The 17,009-nt window shown below is 34.0% G+C and overlaps 1 protein-coding gene across 1 annotated transcript in view; it reads left to right on the forward strand.

Moving 5' to 3' along the window:
* Nucleotides 1-17,009, forward strand: part of LOC112688229 (myosin-G heavy chain-like) — a 65,149-nt gene that overhangs the window by 26,792 nt on the left and 21,348 nt on the right. Inside the window, exon 2 of the mRNA XM_025561327.1 lies at nucleotides 9,525-9,602. The gene's annotated coding sequence lies outside the window, so the exon portion shown is untranslated. The remainder of the gene's footprint in view (nucleotides 1-9,524; nucleotides 9,603-17,009) is intronic.

Here is a 17,009-nt window from a genome sequence, read left to right on the forward strand (position 1 = left end):
GAGACGAAATCGATAATACGTACGAATTATTCTAATCCCGTATAATTTACCGTCTGTATTTTATTGTGTGTGTGTGTGTGTGTGTGTGATTTCCATTTTTTTCCTAAATCGAAACGATATAATTATCGTCGTTACAAAATTATATTATTACACCGGTGTATGCATATACACAACACAACGACGAGTAACCGAATAATAATAATAATACGATGATGATGATGATGTGTTAAGAGCGAGACGTGGTTTTCGTGTTTTCTTTTTTCGGGCCGGGTCAACGTGCTCGGGCCGGATGCGCGCGCCGACCATAGTGTATAAAATTACAACAATGTCCCTGTTGCTGCTGCAGCAACGGCGACGACGCCGACCACGCGCACTGGGCCGACGACCACGACCGTGGTCATAACCGAACGCGCGTACGTCCTTGGACCGACGAAGCGCATAACGGTACGTTTTTCCGTGCACGAGAAAGAAAACAAAAAAAAAAAAAACAATAAACGTACGTCGCCGCGCGTCGCCTCCACGGAAAATCTACATCGAATACTTCGATTCACGTGCCCTGCGTTGTGCATGCGTCACCATTGTATGTGTTATCCGTTTACGGTTTGTGTACACGTAAAAAATATTGTGTAGGTGTGCGATGCGCCACCACGACGTCCTTGGGCGAACGCGGTCGTTACGGCGACCACTCGAGGGAAAATAATGATCGTGAAAATAAAAAAAAAAAAAATAAAAAAACAGAATTTAAAAGGATCTTGTACAAAGGAGAAATAAAACACCGTAGCCTCGTGTGCGGGTGCGCATACGCGGTGGCGGGCGCGCGCGTTTAAAAAAGCAGAGAGAATCCGCGTTCGGCGGCGACCGGTGAGCCTCGTCGGCCGCGCCGGTGGTAACGGGACGTGCCGTCATCGTCCGCGTCCCCCCGCCGACGTCGCCGCGCAGCACCGTCACGGTCCGTACTCGACCGCGGCCGACGTACACGCTCTGGTACACACGGAGAATCTCGACGCGGCAAGAGCATAAAAAAATAAATAATAAACGTGTTTTTTAATTTTTTTTTTTTTTATATTATTTTTCTTTCTTTCTTTCTTTCGTTCTTTCCACTTGCACCGTCCGCACGTCGCGTGGCTCTACTCGCGCGCGCGCACGCGCGTGTGTGTGTGATAAAATAATAACAACAACCGAATGCTCTTCTCGTCGCCCCCGCCCCTTACCAACGTTACTCGTCGCTTGTTCCTTTGCCCGCAACAGGTTCCATGGGAGTTTAGCCGTACAGCGGCGTAATAGACGAGGGGAAGGGCGCGAACCTAGCGGACAATGAATACGATGTGTTATACTATTATCGTTACTATCATCATCACCGCCACCGTCGTTATCGTCGTCATCGCACGATATGAAACGTATTACGTGCATACGTGTGCTTGTGAAATGGAAACGACATTCGCGGTACGTCCGTAATGTCAAAAACGATACGATACGCACGCGGAAACGCATAACGAAAATTGCGAAATAAAACCATTGTAGTCGATTGCCGCGAGAGTTTTCCGCGTGCACGAAGGACACAGCGAAAGTATTACCCGTGTTAGTTCACAACAACGATGAAGGGTGGTTCTTGCCGTCGTCTCGCGCAGTTTCCGTCCGGTACGTGTGCTTCCGAAGGCTAAGCAACGATACGAAAAAGACGAGTCGAAAAATTATTAATTTCTCCCCGCGTGCAACATTCCGGTTCGCTTCTCAGATTTTTACGTAATAATTCACACGTCCTTTAATAATTTAATGCTCAAATATTTTAACGATAGTGTCTCGTCTCGTATTGTACTCGGCCGGCAGACACTTTGATTACCTAGAGCGTTGTATTTGTTATACCCTTTAACTTCTCTGAAAATCATATATTCATTATTAGCTGAATGTCCACAACGAAAAACAATTGAAATATAATTATCATATAATATATTATACGTACCTATATTATAATTATTACTTTTTTAATAAACAAAATTATAATTTATCAACTAATTTTTGTGTCAAAACATCAAGTTTATTCACGTATATTAATTTTTATACATCACAAAAAGAGTAAAAATAGTTTTTTTTTCTGGATTACAAAATATAAATGCATATTGTATATAGTTTGAACACCATAACCTTTTTTCTTACATCTGAGTTTTTGGTCTTTGTACATGGGAAAATGCCCTACATTATCCCTGTATGTTTCTTCATAAGGAATTTGTTCAGGGGTCCTTGTTTTTTTGCTGAAGGGAGGTGATAGAGTTTCCGGTATATTTTTAGATCTTCCTTGTAGTCGTTTTACGTCTCTTCTTCCCATAAGAAATCATAGGTTATTTACTAATCGCATTCTGAACTCTAAAAGATCCATTCTTTTTCTTTTTTTTTCGACTTATAATAAGCCTCAGTTCTTTGAATATTTTAACCTTGATTTACATATTGCTAAGTCAAAACCGTAAAAATTAAACGTTTAAATTTAAAGGTCAATTTTTTTGATTTGATAAATATTCGATAAAATCATATTGTATTTTGTCTACACCAAGCATACTATCGTTGTACAACTTTATAACTTCTGGACGGTATACTTGTTTACAAGGTTTTTTGTTTCGTCTCAACGTTGCACTCGATCTTCATTTCCAGAAGCAACTGAGTTAGAACATAAATATATAGGATTGTTATCATACCATTTTATTAGTTTAATAACTACAATATAATAACAATATAATTACAATCACTGTATTTTGTTCGTTCTAAAGAATAAGTCTCATGTGTTGTTCCTTGATCTTTTGATGTCATTAATTTATCTAACATAAATGGAGGGTTCGGAAACTGATTTATTCTTATAATAGACGTCAGAAATATTTGGTTATATAACGTAATAACCTTTAAATAAGTCAATATTTGTAGAATTTCTTTAAATGTAGGCTTAATATTGATTTGTTGGATATTAATTTTGGATCATAGGCGCAATTAGAGTAAAAAATTTGGGGGAGCTTCAATCTTCTTTATTGATGAAAAAATTCCATTTACAAAACAATATAAATATATATAAAATTGTGTAATGAAACAGATACAATAAAATTAGGTACGAATATATATATATATATATGATCATCCATATAATATTGCTAAAACTTTTATGCTTCCATCTCAACAAACGACCATTGCAATAGCTATCTTATAATTCTTAAGATTAGATTTCAAAAAAATAATTAAAACTCGTTGATAATCTGTAAACAGAAACTTAAATTAATTAAATTAAATTTTAAAACTGTCTAAAGCGATTTTAAAATGTATTTTTCGAGGTATAAAGCACTGGTCATAATTATTGTACTTGCATATACTTTACAATATGTCTAGGTATACCATGAATTTCTGATGAATTAAATAATTACTGCAGCAAAACCTACACCGTCGAATTTCATCTGATAGATCTGATAGATGTAATTAGTTTTTCCTTTGAAATTTTTAATATAGTTGATTCATAAAAAAAAAAATAAATAAACTGTACAATCTCGACGTTCTGATTGTATATTTCTGAGTTTCTTACTTTTAATTAAAATGAAACATCTAATAATTACTACACGTTATATACCGTTAAATAACGCGTATCCGTGTTAACCTATACGTTGAATAATAATTTAATTTATTATACCCTTTGCAACTTTTCAAAACATAAGATAATATATGTTTTTAATTCAAAATCAACAGTGACTACATTTTATTTATTACAAATATACGGGTTAATATTTTTAACATAAGTAACATTAGGATAACACTACGGTTGTACGATTTGTTCGTTTATATTATTTTGTTAATATACTAGTATTATGTAAAAAACATCATTATTTTCATTCATCCGTATCTAAAATACGCTTTATAATTTAAATACGGATCATGAATTATAATCCGATTACATCTATATTATTGTAATTAAATAAGTATATATTTAAATAACATTAAGTCAATTGCATTTTAGAAAATCATTTTTTAGTCGCGTTTAAAGTAATACAACAGGTACGAATTGAGTTTTTTATAAATTCAATTAAGAAATATTTTCACACATGCCGCCAATCAATAACCTCCGCAAAAATAAATAATATCTAGGTCAACATATAATGATGTTTTTAATCTCTTAGTAATTTGTAATAAATATTAAACATACATTTTTATGATCCTGAGAATTTACATACGTTTAGCTTTATATTGCTAAAAATCCAATCGCATTTTCCACACGATGTGATCATCCGTCATAATGTGCTAAAATGCTAATTTTTCTGAGCGTTGAGTTAAAATATTTTTACCATGAATTCACTTATTAATTCGACACCATACGAACAAACCACATCTTCCTAACCACGATTTGGGCGTTGGCTAACGTACGCCCTAATGATGTACTTCAAATTTCAATACAGTGCAATTCAAAGAGTAAAATTTGAATATGATTAATTATATGATAACATAGTCAGTTTTTTATTAATTTTCCATACTGTATGTATGTATGTATGTTCCATACATCCACTGTAGTGGCGTGTATTTTACGAGTGCATATAATAATATAATTTTAATTTAAAATTATAATTAGAAAGTTTTACAAACCATTTAAGCAGAAACCATTTTCACTTTAACATTCATATTGCACTGAACTTAATTTATCTGAATATGATGTACAAGTCTCAAGTACAGATACAATCTAGCCATATAGTTTACTTTAATAACGTTAGTAATATATTATGATTAATTCAGTCATAGTAGACAGTATTAACAAATAAAACAAAAGTCAATTTCTAATGAATTATTTCCATAACTGAAAAAAATTGTTACATCTTTAATTTATTTGTAAATATAACTTACGCGTGTACTTGTAAAAATTATAGAACATTATTTTATAATTTATACCTGAAAAAGTTATAAGGTCTGTTGTACTTCAGTTTTTAATAGAATATGTCGATAAAAATGATTTACAAAGACATTAGTTTATAAGAACTATAAGATTTCTTCTACAGCGGAATGCGAGTATCGCGGAGTCCCGTATATATAAATAGTGTATACTTATTATACGCACCATTATAATACTTCTTACTGCAACGTATAGAAAGTGATTAAAATGAGTGGGTCGACCGAAATAGTACCGTTGGAAAATTTGTTGATCGAAAATCTTTGATCTGTTCTGAGATAAAACCAGCAACCTGTCGAAAAGTATTCACGAATATACACTCGCAGCGTTAATAATGGTTTGAGTACAAACATAATCACAAATTCACACTTCGTTTTGTAATTCATAACGAATCGGGATTAAACATACACACGGGGATAAATGTTCAACATGAATTAATACATGAAACAAAAACCGGAACACTGACTCATAATGTCCACGATGTATAATTTTGACATCGTTTCTTACTCGTTGGACTCAGTTTCTCCGGCCTCGGGATAATATTTATATAAACGATTGATATTATAGATTATATAAATATATAAATTGTTTTGTTAGGGCTGTACAGTGTTCCCTACCGGAGGCGAATTACACTACGTTATATTATATACATATTTGTACACCGTACATGTAATTTTACTCTCAAAGCTTAATATTTATTGTATTTGAAAAATATTTATAATCACGTTATACGAATCTACTGTGCGTGCGTATACGACCGCAGGTTATTCGAATTCCACGTCGGTAAACCGTTGAAATATCTCCCACCTGTCACCCGGACTACTTGTCGAACATCGTGATTTTTTGTCTTTTATTTTTGCGGTCTCCTAATAGTAGTCGTGCAACGCGACTATACATACTCCGAGATCTCGTATCATACTTACACCGCAACCGGTACACGAAACTATACGCGGTACATACGTGGTCAGATTTTGAGCGTTTGACCTAGATAATATAATAGTATAATAATAATAATAATAATGTAATATAGTCTAGCGCGTACTGTATACATTTAGGTTTGACGGTTAAACTACATCGCGTGTTGCGTTTGACAAAAATAAAATATAAAATCTCGAACACACGATAAAATTCATATAAGGCTCGATATCTTTGTACAAAATCATTTTATCAATAAATAATATTATTAGATTAAGATTATTAACTAGGGTCTTATGCACTAAAAAGTAATGAAATACGAGCCACCGAATGACCTAAAAAATCTTAAAATACACGCCAAAATATGCCCTAAAAACATAATAAGTAGCAACAACAACAACAAATAAATAATTTAAAAACCACTTTAATCCTTTTCTTGATGATTTAAAAAAAATTATGTTTATTTAGTAAACGATTTAAGAAGTCACAAAACTGTTTTTTACAATTTAAATTTAAATGTATACTTATATTAAATAAAAAATTAGTTAATTGTGTTGGTGAAAAAAAAATGACAATAAAACTGAATAAATATCAATACAAAACCGAAAATCTCGAAATACGTAAAATCTTACAGCTTAACATTTTAAATTTTAAATCCTATTATCATACAAATCAAATGTATAACCCGCTCCGGTATTTTTGTCAGTACTCTACGCGATAATTAGACAATTCAATGATAAAACCAGATTTGATGATCATACGATAAGGCGGCAGGGGTCTAATTTTTCGCGTAACAGGTGTAGTATACACGTATAGACAGGGCCGGTGAGAACTTCTGAGGGCCCCCTTCTCTTTACAATTGTACGACCAAGACGCACATGACCACTTTTACATGCTTTGGTACAACAAAAATATCGTATTATACGGCCCCGGGGCTCTAGCCCTCCCTGCCCCACCCTCTCGCCGGCCCTACGTACAGATAGGTATCATGAATCACGCGTCTAACATCTCTGACGCATACATATTATACAACGTTATCACACGTAAAGTAGCGAAAATAAAAAATAAATAAAACATTAATCACAGGCGTACGTATACAACAACCGCGGAGGCCTGTCTATACGAAGTCGATTAGACCAACACCGTTATTATCAAAAATAAAATTGTTATCATAATTATAATTCTATCATAAATTATAAATTTATAATAAATGAATTACATTATTTTATTTGTTAGAATGTAATATTATGATATAAATTCAAAATTGTATTGTTAAATAATGTAGGCAGTCAAGTTATTCTCAACATTTATTGTTTTCCCTGTATTTATTTATTTATAATTTAGACGTACTTAATATTTTAATATAAGAATAGGTAAGTATAAGAACATTAATGCGGCCGGCGATTAAAATTAATAGTTGAGTAACAGTAGTACTATAAAGAATTTAAAAATGTAATATAGGTGCCTAAACAATACATTACAATTAATTTACTAATTAACCGTTTATCTTATTTAAATTGTCAAATTATAGACAGTTAGATCTTCATTAAAGTAAACTTATTATGTAGTAGTTAATTTTTAATTAAAATACTTTTTAAAAACTTCTAACATTTTTGATTATCCTAGTTGATTTAATAATTATTGTGTAGTCAGTGCAGCTGTGTACCAAAAAACAAAGAATAATATATATAACTATATTAGTGAAGATAACTTGATATGAATGGGTTGTTTCAATTTATTATTATTTGTACCAATATGACATACATACATACATATTTAATGAAACTCTTAGTTTTTTGATTAAATCATTTTTTTTAATTTTATTATTTTATTATCTTTGGTGCGATTTTTTAAATTGTTATTTTTATTAAAATGGAAGATATTAGTAATAACAGTCTGAAACATATCCTAAATAATTCAAATATAGTGAATAATATTTCTCTTCAAGGAGAAACTAATGATTTAAATTTATCTATTACACGTTTATCAGAATTAGGTTTTGGCTATGTTACGGCAAAGTCGGTGAAATATGAAGGTAATTTATTAAAATGAGTATGAATGTTTAGATAGTTATTTATTGAATTTTCAAAAATTAATAATTTTAAAATTATCAAGTGACAGGTCTCTAAATAGTACTATAGAAATCATAATTGATCAATTTTTACCAGAATCATTAAAAAAATACCATTTAAAAATTTTAAAACTTACTGGAGAGTGTAAAAAATTTCTGATGCTATACCTAAATTTTTACATGGAAGACCTGAACCATTTGTCAAGCATATTTATAATAGACTTTCTACTGCTCAAAATATATATTCTGAAAACAAAATAAAATAGTTAGAATTGGAACACACATTTCATGTAAAGAGTGAAGATGGTATATCTTAATATTACATTGTAACATATATAATAATGTAATTCATTTATTATAAATTTATAATTGATGATAAAATTATATTTATGATAGAAATTTTATTTTTGATAACAACAAAATGATAACGATGGTGTTTGTCTAATCGACTGCGTATAGACAGACCCCAACCGCGGCAGCAGTATCGGTTATCCGTATGGCGAACCGAATGGAAGTGCGCGGTGCGTTACATTTGGCATTTACGTGTTTGGATTTCGTTGCCCTTCGTGACCCGAGTTGAAAACGCGCGTTCTCAACCTTGTAGCGATTTTATCAACAACACAAGTCCTACGTAGAGATTTATTATGTACGCGAACAGCGAACTCCTAGAAAGTGTCTATGCAACGTCAATACGTACTACACACATACGAGTATACTTAAGATAACATGCGAGTGCATTGCGAGCACAACAATTATTTTATTTTCAAAGATTTATTTTTATTTTTGTTTTCAAATATCATTGAATTGTCATAAAACGTATTATATCCGTCGAAGAACTCTCAAAGTATTTATTTGCCTGGTAGAGTACGATGCAACTGCAGTATGTAAACACAAAATATCTACACTATATGCATTTACATTATTACTTATATCAGACGCATAAGAGTATTTACCGTGGCAATATTGGTCAGTCGAAAACCTACTCAAAGAAGTGATTTAGAAAGAAAAACATATAAAATATATTTATTTATCCGCCGTGACAATTATATTAATACTTTTGTAATTTTTTTCTGTTTATTTTTGTATATTCGTCCATGGTCCGCTGAAAATGACTATGTCTAAACAATAAAGCGCATCCGATTTGCATACTCGTGTACGTACTATATGTTGTTTTCGAAAACAAATGAATTCAACATATATTTCACTCTGGTAGTCCGGTGCGTTGCCAACTACTTTATTATTGTTGTTATTATTACTATTCATATTTATTGTAGTTTATTTAACATCCCGGTGAGAATAACATAATTGAACTTGCAACAGTTTAAACTATGCACATTTGAATTTATATAATACGCGTACGAAAATAACTATCCGGTGCGAACGATTTCTACAGATTTCATGCATATTAAATATGAGCATGGATATTATATACTTTTCGACATATTATATGTATATAGTATATATGTAAGCTTTATTAATTGACGGAACATAAAACTCAGCCACCGATATAATCATTGTTCTATCGATCATAGCGTGTATTATATTGTGTGTTGAAATTACGCGTTTTATAATAACTATCTATTCCTAAGGAATAATAATCATGGAAAAAATGTATTACATTATAATTTTTTTTTTCAGCTCGCCGAGTCATGTGGAACAAATCGTCGAGCGTAAAAACGTTCAATCAACGTGATTGTCAGTCATCGTACATTGCTGGTAAGCGGTCAAAATTTGACACACTAAATTTTTTTTTTTTTTACCACCAAATATGTACGTTGATTTTTAAATCGAAAAATATCTACTACCTATGCTTATCACAGTTTATACCGATGCAACGTGTATCCAAAATTGGCACAGCATACCTGTCATAGCGTAGCACCAAAATATGGCGGGCGTCGGACGTAACTTTTTTTCACTAACCATATTATATTCGCGAGTGCAATAGTAAAACCGGTTAGACCAAACTACCTGCAGTTTTTTCTTTGAATATAAGTATAATATTCTTGTTATATATGTACATAAATATACAGGATATTTCTGAAATTGACGAGATCACTAGTGCACTCACTGTGATGATAGAATGAAGGTTTTTATGAATTTTTTTTTTCTATCTTCAAAATCTTAGTTCAAAAACTTATTATATTATTCAATACACTTATGGAATCGTTATACAAAATATTTCTCAGACCTAGGTATCAAAGATGGACGTTTGAGAGGAAGGTACGTTAAATATATTTTTAAATACTATTTTATCAAATAGTAATTGCACAAATTTACTATATATTCAATTAAAGCCTAAAACTAATAAATTCTTTAGTTAAACAATTTCATATTTGATCTATAAGGATAAAATATAAGAACTATAATATTCTTTATAGTAACTAATACTACATAAGAGTTACCAACGTCCTTGTGTCTTAAGACCAAAAGGAAACAAACATTGTAATTATTAATCGATATTTATAAAAAATGTATGATTAAATAGTGTTGTGAATAATTTTTTTCCCATTAAATTAATTTTTTTTAATAGTTTAATGATTGATAAATAATATGGATTGTTTCGTTGATATAAGGTCGAATAATTAATGTATAAAAAACTACCTAACAGGAAACAAAACAATTATAAAGTTTTGATTTTAATTTTAATAATATTTTTTTCATCATTTGTTATATCGTCCTAAAATCAGTAACGCGTTTTTACTTAGAATAAAAAATGAAGTTTAACGTGTATCATTTATACAAGTTCGTTTTATTACTTATATCGATACTTATCGGAACTCCTGCTGTTGGAACTAATACATCATAACCCAAACGATTATACTATGGATTGTAATTATAAGAGTACTCGTAGTCACGACCTCGCGTAGGCATATCCTGCAATGTCTATAAACTCGCGTGTTGCTAGTGAACTATGATTTTTATTTTTTATTGGTGGGATACGTTTTATAGATATAGAAGAACATAAAAATGTTTACCGTATAATGTTTAGATAAAAGCGTGGATCTTAAGATTATGATTTCGTGGAATAATGTAATTAATCCGTCCGGGTGAAAACTAAAACTACTCGTAGGCCCGGAGATCTAACGAGACAGTGAACTTTATCGGAGTGTATAAATTTTCATTTCCGACCTTATTTGCTGAATACATTTTGAGAGAAACGGTACTGCTAAACATAATTACCATTGCGACCCGTTGGCAATATGCGCATGCTCAGAATAGAGTCGAAACCCATTTGTTATTTGTCACAATATCATATTGTTGCCAAATATGGTACAAGACAACCATTAGGGAAAATAGCATCATTTAACTTTGTCAGTCTGCACTACAGTGGTACTGTGAATAATGTAATAGCCAGAGAGAGAGGGATAATGATTACGCACAGATGTCCTTTACCCGTGTACCAGGACGACGGTGGCGGCGACCATATATAAAAGTTAACTAATTGAGCAAGTCACCTAAAAACATTTTCGCAGGACGTTTCTAACCGACTGTCCGTATACGAGACATATCGGATCGATTAAGTGAGCCGAAGTATCGGAGATGAAAGTTGTCTTATCGCCACGACGAAAGTGTACTCGAGATTATCGTGAAGAGTCTCTTGGTTCCGTTAGCGCGCACTCCTCGAATCAGAACACGAAAACAAAACCAAGTGACTCTTCATTTTTAAACGCACAATACGTTCTCAGCGACCTTTTCTAATTATTTTAAACGACATTTCAGCCATCGAGTGTCTTCGAAATGGTTGGTTTTATGTACAAGTTAGTTTGAGCACCGACCACGTTAGAATATTGGGGATAGCATATAATCGAACCTTAACAATTGTCTTGTTCGATATCTTCAAATATCGCTTGAAGTTTAGGATCGGGGACGGCAGGAAGTAGTTATAATTTCGATCTAGAGAAGCCGCTGGTCACAGTGACCACAGTTTTATACGTCAATACCGAGAGGACGCGGACTGATCGTAACCACAGGGCTGGCGTAAAGCTAAATGACGCCCGAGGCTAAAATGCCTTTTTCATACAACAAACCGTAATATCATTAAACTTAGAAAAAATGATATATTATGTTCAACTTGTACATCATTTGTTATTGTCTAATTTTTTAGTCACGAGTCACGACGACTCGACGCGATCCCGATTGAACGATAACAAATATTTGAGAACTATAGCAACATATACAATAAAACATTCTACGCCAAACGACAGTAAATATACTTAAAATATACTTCTATATATACGTTCTATATATTCGTTATATAAACGGAATAACCATAATTATTATCAAAATTCAATACAAAGTTGTAGGTATTTTATATTAGAAAAATAATATTACTGGCGTTATGTGCTAAATTGTAAAAAAAAAACAATAATGGCGCCCTAGGCGACCGCCCGAGTCAACTTATCCTCACGGCGGCCCTGCGTAACCATTACGACAATATCGGTGAACATAGGTGGTACTTTTTTAAAATATAAGTGCATGCGCTGCAGTGATTCCCATTTTAGGTCATGAACAATTCAGCGCTAATTAATTCATATGAGTTACAGAAGCTAATAGGCGACTTTGTTGTGCACGCACTATTTAATGCAAGCTACTCTACGTGAAATTCCGATATGCGTTTTTAATTTTCACATGCTTTTGACCACAATGCGTACAACATACGTCCGTATATAATTTTTCTCCGGTTTCTTGCACCGTCCGTTCATGCACGTTCTACATAAATATTTATATATGTACAAGAGTAATTATACATATTACAAGTTCGGGTGTATATTTGATATGTGTCGTAATCTGGATTTTCAATCTCGATTGTTCATTCGTACATAATATTGGTATAACTTGTATATGGTATATCCGTATTAGCGTACCGCATTGTTGCACGTACCTGCAGTTAAAATCACATTGTACGGAGACATTTAGAGAATAATTCTTTTGAGATAGTACGCGCGTGTTATTACGAACTACGTAATATACCATCCCGTAGATTCTCGACGGTATCGTATACACCTGTATGTGATTACGTTCACAGGATCCGGTGGTTACCGATGTTACGGACTGCGGACGTCCTGAAAACGTGACACGTGAAAAAAAAAAAAAAATCAAGCCGTACCACAATAATATCATATACTTTCGACACTCTGCATTGTTTCGACTTGGACAGTGGTCCAAGAACACGTGATTTTGTTTTGGCTGCGGCGAAGTCGGATCAGAAATTCGTTTCCCGAGAACGCCGACTTCGAACCGCTATCCCTTTAAATCTCCGCGCAAACGAAATATTGCAAACGTGCATATTGTATGTAAAAGGAACAGCGTAATTATAACGTGGTGCAGCGGGCAGGTGTGTAACGCTACAAAACCGCCGCGGCCCAGGGTAAACGGGCGTGAATGAATAAACGAAACAAACGTAATATTATAATAACGGACGCACATATCTAGTGAATATTTTTCGCTAGTGTCACAGCCGTCTATATAAATAATAATAATAATACAACATTGTAAGTATATTCCACGTACCTGGTTTATATACGTGTATAGTGCGGTTTATCTACATATAAACGCGCGCATGCGCATTTATACGAACATAGAATTGATATATTTTTTTATTCCTTTTTTTTTTTTCTTCTTTTTGTTGGCAATGGGTTTTCTGGTCACGATTGATCATTGTCCGCGCGCTGTTCCAATGCCTGGGTACCTATATAAACCTATATAGTATATATACTGCATTAGTCATGCAGCATTACATCTGGGAAAAATATTCGTGTACTTAATGACCTCGGTGCCAAAGAATACAACCTTCTATGTAGCCTAAGACTAAGACAACATTACGTGTATATGGTTCATATTTTTATTTCAGAAAATATTTGCAATGCTAATATCATGGACGAGTAATGGGCGACCGAGAAAACAGGGTTTCGCCCAGAGTTTAATGTTGATGATAACTGAAAACCCGAAAAAAGGGTTAAGGGTTATTTCCAACAGCCTAATTGCGCATAGAAATAATACACCGCCAAAAGCGTTTCGAAACTTACAATGAAAATGTCAATTGACGCATGTTTATCTGGCCTAAAAAAGTCCTACTTCGACACAACCTTGCGTCACAGCCTTGGCCTCTTGAGAATTCATTTGTGTTCCATCTAGTCACATTTACAAAAAAATAACCGCAATAATAATTATGATGATAATACAATGTAAGTACGCGCACACAGCTCAAGAGGAAGTTTTTCTTAATTCACTTAATGGACGGCCGAATTAAGAAAACATCAATCATTGAAAAGAAATTGAAATGTCAGCTATGCCCATGGTTAGTCAGTCGGTTGGGCGTGTATCTTTACTATAATGGTCACCACCTGTATTTCGCAACACAGATCCAATTAAAAATTTAAGAATAAAATTATTACTGCAAGGATTCGTGTGAACATTTTGGTTAACGCCAAACATTGTGTTTGTTTTCGTTACGAAGGCCACACTGTTTCGAGTCTCGATCAATTGTTAGTGGATTTGGACTTGCTTGTTGTGTTCAATTTCGCGTATGTACAACAATTATAAATTATTAAAAAATTATAATAACCTGACAACTCGTAGTCATTTAATACTACATAGATTCGCTAATAAGAATTAGGAAAACAAATGCAACTGTCTGTGGATAGTTTCTAATTGCATTACGGCGATATGAATAAATAAATATATAAAAAAAAAAAAATTGCACTATGAATTCACCAGTCGAAAGCTACCGAAAACGTACAATTTTACGCGTCTAGACGTCTAATGGTATATTACATTTTTAGTATAAAACACGAAATAGTACCGAGTACGCGCCGAAATAGATAGAAATCAAATCAGCATTTATGAAGGAAAAATTTTACGAAACAGTGAATACTATAGTAACGATATGGTAATCAATATTTTTTTGGAAAGCATAATCAGATTCTACTGATGAAATCGATAACGGTTGAAGTACAGGAAACGTAAACGTCATCTCGACGAACTCGACGAGTATTTTTTTTTTTTTTTTTAGTATATATTCAAATTGTTTTTAACAGAATGTTCTGTACTTAATACTCCTAACGATAAGAATACGCTAAAATGTAATGTTTTCGTCGTGCACCATCCGGTATAATAGTAAAGCCGTGTGTACCCCTACTATTCACGATAATATTATCCGTGCTTAGAATTAAAAATAATTTTCAAGACAGATATAATATTTTTATGTTTTATTTATTATTATTATTATTTTCATAGCCATAGGTATTAGTACCTGTTTCAAAGCGTTCTTCGCCGCTGCAGACGCAAACACATACACACACACACAATATGTGTATATGTATAAGGTCATTATAATAATATAGGTTTATAAATATATTATGCACGAATGCTATATCGCTTTAGAAAACAACACAAAACCGTGACAATCGTCACGCAAGTGCGTACTGTCGGATTTGTTTTATTAATAACCGAACCGTCTCGTATGTATAATAATATCGCGCGGTAGAGTACAATATAAATGTACACATATTATATATATATATATATATATATATATGTGTTCGCACATTGGTGCCACCGCGCGCGGGGGACGGTGTGGAGCGGAGCGCAGCATCAGCCGCCGGTGAAATGTTCCGCGCGACCATATCCGAACACTTTTTGATTTATTTATATGCTAATGAGCGAACACCGCGGAGAAAGTCTTGTTGGTTTTAAGTATTATTCACAAAACGTATCCGCCGCGCCATGTGCGGGTAAACGGTTTTAATGAGACGTTAAAATAAAGCAGGAGTAGCGCCCCGGTGTACACATATTCGTATATCGTTATGTTACGATAAACGGTGTGCGCTACACGCGGACACGACGTGATTGCAGGATTTGCTGCTGATGTACAACAGATAAAGGGACGGATAACACGTGCATAGCAACCGTCACGGCAAACCACTCGGCTCGCTGTTACCGTTGGTTGTTTAATCCTGGGTTTACCGTGTCCTCCCCTCGTACGGCGCACCGGGAACACAATAATTCCTCGATTACAGACGCGAGACTCCGTTGTAATACGATTTTCTTAAACATTTAATGTAATCGTGTAATGTACTCACACACACACACACACACACACACACACACACACACACATGTATACAACTCATTACGTAGTGTGTACACGTTCTGGGAGACATGTGATGAGTCCGACCGATGCGATCTTCGATGTCCAGCAGATACAGAGCGCGCGGCTATATTAAAGCATTATTATTTTCTTCGATGTTTGTAAAACAACTCGGTGACTACCGCGGCGTGTACCGACCATTCGACAATAAAACAGAAATTATCTCCCGTAAACGACATCGTTCCAACGTTTCGTTGACCTGAAAAACGTTCGCGTCTACGTTTCACGCGATGAACCAAAGCGCTGTGGTATTATCGGGAAATATCAAGCGCCGATCCGTTCGCTGTCCCGTCATAATCCGGCGAACGGGTATAAACGATTCAAAACCTAAAAACCGTATAATATCGACCGTTCAAAGTGACCGAACTCGTCGTAACGTGCCGGCCAAAACTCGTCCGAATGTCTTATCAATTATTCTCGTAGCAACGGCGAACGTCTTTTTCCGCCGCTCATAACGCGGCTCTTTTTTTGACTTAAAAGAGACATCCGATTTCTCGTTGTTTTTGTGACGTGGCAGTTTTTCCGGCCCAAATCTGACTGCAGGTGAGCATTTGCGCTTCAGGTGCGGCTCCAGAGCCTTGATTAGGGGGGAGGGCCAAGTTATAATTTTACAAAATCTTATATCAAAAAGAAAACAACACAAATTCAAGTCGTCCATTTTTAAAATTGGCAATAATATCAATAATATGATCTATTTGATCTAGAATATCTATTTTATGATATACATTAATTAGACATAATGCTGATAGTCTATCTTCAGTTATCCTTGAACGAAGCCAGGTTTATTGTCTCCGAAGTGTGGAGAAACGCCTTTCATCCGTCATACCTCTATGGCTCTATCTACATACTTGTGCGTGTCGTATGATAGTCCATATTATAATATGCATTTTTTGTTAACAATATAAATTTTTTTTATAAATACGGTACGAGCTTGGGGGGACCGTGGCCCCTAGGGCCCCCCTTGGAGCCGCCCT

The sequence above is a fragment of the Sipha flava genome, unplaced genomic scaffold (assembly GCF_003268045.1).
Source record: "Sipha flava isolate LNK unplaced genomic scaffold, YSA_version1 37_pilon_pilon, whole genome shotgun sequence".
NCBI lineage: Eukaryota > Metazoa > Arthropoda > Insecta > Hemiptera > Aphididae > Sipha > Sipha flava.